The following is a 5,000-nucleotide window of genomic DNA, read 5'->3' as shown; positions in this document are numbered from 1 at the left end:
ACTGTGGCTGTACCAGATTATCGCTTAACCTAACTGTGGCTGTACCACATTATCGCTTAACCTAACTGTGGTTGTACCACATTATCGCTTAACCTAACTGTGGTTGTACCACATTATCCCTTAACCTAACTCAAGTTGTCCCTTAACCTAACTCAAGTTGTCCCTTAACCTAACTCAAGTTGTCCCTTAACCTAACTCAAGTTGTCCCTTAACCTAACTCAAGTTGTCCCTTAACCTAACTCAAGTTGTCCCTTAACCTAACTCAAGTTGTCCCTTAACCTAACTCAAGTTGTCCCTTAACCTAACTCAAGTTGTCCCTTAACCTAACTCAAGTTGTCCCTTAACCTAACCCACGTTGTCCCTTAACCTAACCCACGTTGTCCCTTAACCTAACCCACGTTGTCCCTTAACCTAACCCACGTTGTCCCTTAACCTAACCCACGTTGTCCCTTAACCTAACCCACGTTGTCCCTTAACCTAACCCACGTTGTCCCTTAACCTAACCCACGTTGTCCCTTAACCTAACCCACGTTGTCCCTTAACCTAACCCACGTTGTCCCTTTGCCTAACATAGTTCACTGCTCGGAATCTCTGGTGTCGTTGTTATCCTCATGTAGATGTCTTGCGAGTGTTGCTTACTTTCCACATATTCCCGCTATCCACTGTCAATTGTACTGCAATAGGACTATATCGCCCCCCCCCTCCCTCTGTCCCCCTCTTTGTGTCTCTGTCCTCTCAAGCTGGTCGGTCTGGCGTTTGAGTGTTAAATGAGCCTCGCAGCTGTTCAGTTGCATTCAGATGTCGACGCCCTCAGTGTACGTCGTGGTATGGTCTGTGTCCATTGTCCGCTGATGTCGTACGCGTAACCCACACGCTGTACCGATCATCGGTCGTTACGTACAGAGTGAAGTAGTGTGATACGTGTGACCGTACGCTGGCTGTGCCCAACGGTGTCGAATCTCAATTTCCATATGTTGTGCTCGATGCTACTTGTCTCGTCTCCCAATAACAGCTAGGTTGCACTGTGGTACGCCGTAGAGGCGTGTGGGAGGAACGTACGAACGCATTGTATGTCACCCTGGGTCGCTGGGGGTGGTGGTGCGGTGAGTCAGGTCAGGTCAGCGTGAGCCGTCTGATGTAGTGACGCGTGTATTCCGACTTTGTCGTATTGCCTCACACAAAGTGCTACCCTGGTGGACCGCGTTCCATATCTGGGACATGCCGCAGATGCCGGTTGACAGTGGATCGCGGAAGGGACATCGCATACGTGCGCGGGCCACCTTCCACGTGTTCTCTTCTGCACATGTCGCAGTGTGTATGTGGTCTGATGTAGCGTGTCGTGACACATGACATCCTGGCATGCAAGAATTGTTGAATTCGCAAATGTAGGTGGACATCTACGTTTACTGCCCAAGATACGCAAATGAACTGGAAATCCGTTGTTGAGCGGTTGTTCACGCTGGAGGTGAATCTGTGATGGCGACGATCGGTACAGCTATTAACCGGTTGTTTCAGCGGTACCCGCCACATCCACACACGTGACTAGGCCCATGTGGGTATGAAGCGATACGCGGCGGTGGCTTGGTGGGACTGTTCCCGGCCGGTGAAGGGGGGCCGCCCGGCGTGTTGGCCGCGCGCTGCGTGGGCGCACGCTCAACAGGCGGCTGGTGGGGGGCGCCGAGTGGCAGGAGCGCCAGCCGACGGGCCCGGCAGGCGGCGCAGATACGCTGCGGCGCACCCTGCACGCGGCGCCTGGCGGCCAAAGTTGGTTCAGCCGAGCCCGGTGCGAAGCGCGGTGGACATCTGCAGTGTGCTGGTCTGATTGAGGACTGTGTGCGTTGAGGATGCGCCGCCGCCTGGCACTCGGCGCCGCGACGCCGTCTGCTGCTCGGTCGCCCCAGCGGTTGTCGCAGGTGGTTTGTATCGCAGTTGTGCGGACGTGTTGGCGCGTGCGCTGTGCTGGGAGAGTTCGCTTCTGCACCCAAGTGGGGCTTTGCCCTTGTGTGGCGCTGGCGTTGGAGCTGCCGGTCACCATAGGTGGCGCGTGTTGTCTCCCGCCGGCAATGCCACGACAGCACGCTCCCGGGCCTCTGTCGGCAGCGGCAAGCTCAGTTGGGAGCAAGGGTGTTCTCACTAAAACCGTCTACTCGCCTAACTCCGGGCGATTGCGCCTCTCTCGAAACCGACCAAGTACCTAGGACGGCGCTGCGCGCCGCCGGGACCTGAGAGGGTTTCGAGGTGTATCGTGCAGGGGAGCTCGGCCTCCTCCTGTTTGCAGAATAATTGAGCGGACGCTTGCGTGTTCGCGCGGGCCCCCGGGACACACTCCCGGGCGGCCGGCTGCTCAGCTCTAGTTGACGCAGCTCCCTGGTTGATCCTGCCAGTAGTCATATGCTTGTCTCAAAGATTAAGCCATGCATGTCTCAGTACAAGCCGCATTAAGGTGAAACCGCGAATGGCTCATTAAATCAGTTATGGTTCCTTAGATCGTACCCACGTTACTTGGATAACTGTGGTAATTCTAGAGCTAATACATGCAAACAGAGTCCCGACCAGAGATGGAAGGGACGCTTTTATTAGATCAAAACCAATCGGATTGGCTTGTCTGGTCCGTTTGCCTTGGTGACTCTGAATAACTTTGGGCTGATCGCACGGTCCTCGTACCGGCGACGCATCTTTCAAATGTCTGCCTTATCAACTGTCGATGGTAGGTTCTGCGCCTACCATGGTTGTAACGGGTAACGGGGAATCAGGGTTCGATTCCGGAGAGGGAGCCTGAGAAACGGCTACCACATCCAAGGAAGGCAGCAGGCGCGCAAATTACCCACTCCCGGCACGGGGAGGTAGTGACGAAAAATAACGATACGGGACTCATCCGAGGCCCCGTAATCGGAATGAGTACACTTTAAATCCTTTAACGAGTATCTATTGGAGGGCAAGTCTGGTGCCAGCAGCCGCGGTAATTCCAGCTCCAATAGCGTATATTAAAGTTGTTGCGGTTAAAAAGCTCGTAGTTGGATTTGTGTCCCACGCTGTTGGTTCACCGCCCGTCGGTGTTTAACTGGCATGTATCGTGGGACGTCCTGCCGGTGGGGCGAGCCGAAGGGGTGCTTTCGCGTCCCGAGGCGGACCCCGTTTAAATCCTACCAGGGTGCTCTTTGTTGAGTGTCTCGGTGGGCCGGCACGTTTACTTTGAACAAATTAGAGTGCTTAAAGCAGGCAAGCCCGCCTGAATACTGTGTGCATGGAATAATGGAATAGGACCTCGGTTCTATTTTGTTGGTTTTCGGAACCCGAGGTAATGATTAATAGGGACAGGCGGGGGCATTCGTATTGCGACGTTAGAGGTGAAATTCTTGGATCGTCGCAAGACGAACAGAAGCGAAAGCATTTGCCAAGTATGTTTTCATTAATCAAGAACGAAAGTTAGAGGTTCGAAGGCGATCAGATACCGCCCTAGTTCTAACCATAAACGATGCCAGCCAGCGATCCGCCGCAGTTCCTCCGATGACTCGGCGGGCAGCCTCCGGGAAACCAAAGCTTTTGGGTTCCGGGGGAAGTATGGTTGCAAAGCTGAAACTTAAAGGAATTGACGGAAGGGCACCACCAGGAGTGGAGCCTGCGGCTTAATTTGACTCAACACGGGAAACCTCACCAGGCCCGGACACCGGAAGGATTGACAGATTGATAGCTCTTTCTTGATTCGGTGGGTGGTGGTGCATGGCCGTTCTTAGTTGGTGGAGCGATTTGTCTGGTTAATTCCGATAACGAACGAGACTCTAGCCTGCTAACTAGTCGCGTGACATCCTTCGTGCTGTCAGCGATTACTTTTCTTCTTAGAGGGACAGGCGGCTTCTAGCCGCACGAGATTGAGCAATAACAGGTCTGTGATGCCCTTAGATGTTCTGGGCCGCACTCGCGCTACACTGAAGGAATCAGCGTGTCTTCCTAGGCCGAAAGGTCGGGGTAACCCGCTGAACCTCCTTCGTGCTAGGGATTGGGGCTTGCAATTGTTCCCCATGAACGAGGAATTCCCAGTAAGCGCGAGTCATAAGCTCGCGTTGATTACGTCCCTGCCCTTTGTACACACCGCCCGTCGCTACTACCGATTGAATGATTTAGTGAGGTCTTCGGACTGGTACGCGGCATCGACTCTGTCGTTGCCGATGCTACCGGAAAGATGACCAAACTTGATCATTTAGAGGAAGTAAAAGTCGTAACAAGGTTTCCGTAGGTGAACCTGCGGAAGGATCATTACCGACTAGACTGCATGTCTTTCGATGTGCGTGTCGTGTCGCGCAACACGCTACCTGTACGGCAGTGGCCGTGCGCCGCGTGCGGAACCACGCGTGCCTCTCAAAACTAGCGGAAGTGTTGTTGTTGTTGTTGTATGGTACGAGCGCTGAAGCTCTGGAGCGGCTGGCCTGCGGTACCTGGCGCCTGGCGCCGGTTTTGAATGACGTTCGCCCGAGTGCCTGTCCGCTCCGGTGTGGAGCCGTACGACGCCCATCGGCTGTGAGGCCGTTGGACACAAAAAAAATAGTGGAACAGGGGCCGTCAGACGCCTCAGTCCCGCAAATGCTACTGTCTTGAAAGAGACAGTGGGAGACTGAAAAGGAAAAGATCACCCAGGACGGTGGATCACTCGGCTCGTGGGTCGATGAAGAACGCAGCAAATTGCGCGTCGACATGTGAACTGCAGGACACATGAACATCGACGTTTCGAACGCACATTGCGGTCCATGGATTCCGTTCCCGGGCCACGTCTGGCTGAGGGTCGGCTACGTATACTGAAGCGCGCGGCGTTTGTCCCGCTTCGGAGACGTGGGAGTGTCGTGGTCGCCTGTGTGGCCGGCCGCGTCTCCTTAAACGTGCGATGCGCGCCCGTCGCCTGGCGGTTCGCATACCGGTACTTTCTCGGTAGCGTGCACAGCCGGCTGGCGGTGTGGCGTGCGACACCTCGTACAACGACCTCAGAGCAGGCGAGACTACCCGCTGAA

The 5,000-nt window shown here is 54.8% G+C and overlaps 3 non-coding genes across 3 annotated transcripts in view; all 3 read left to right on the top strand.

Annotated features, from left to right (window-relative positions):
* The first annotated feature begins 2,364 nt into the window (after positions 1 to 2,364).
* Positions 2,365 to 4,257, top strand: LOC126313508 (small subunit ribosomal RNA). The gene has a single exon (XR_007555195.1). It is a non-coding gene; the product is annotated as a small subunit ribosomal RNA (ribosomal RNA).
* Positions 4,258 to 4,625: 368 nt separating this feature from the next.
* Positions 4,626 to 4,780, top strand: LOC126313629 (5.8S ribosomal RNA). Its single transcript, XR_007555279.1, has one exon. It is a non-coding gene; the product is annotated as a 5.8S ribosomal RNA (ribosomal RNA).
* A 188-nt stretch (positions 4,781 to 4,968) lies between these two features.
* LOC126313552 (large subunit ribosomal RNA) overlaps positions 4,969 to 5,000 on the top strand; it is a 4,222-nt gene continuing 4,190 nt past the window's right edge. Inside the window, exon 1 of the ribosomal RNA XR_007555234.1 lies at positions 4,969 to 5,000. This exon is cut by the window's right edge and continues 4,190 nt beyond it. This is a non-coding gene — a ribosomal RNA (large subunit ribosomal RNA).

This window comes from Schistocerca gregaria, unplaced genomic scaffold (genome assembly GCF_023897955.1).
Source record: "Schistocerca gregaria isolate iqSchGreg1 unplaced genomic scaffold, iqSchGreg1.2 ptg000483l, whole genome shotgun sequence".
Classification (NCBI taxonomy): Eukaryota; Metazoa; Arthropoda; class Insecta; order Orthoptera; family Acrididae; genus Schistocerca; species Schistocerca gregaria.
The sequence above is the reverse complement of the archived record's forward strand: the minus strand, read 5'-3'. Positions and strand labels throughout refer to the sequence as shown.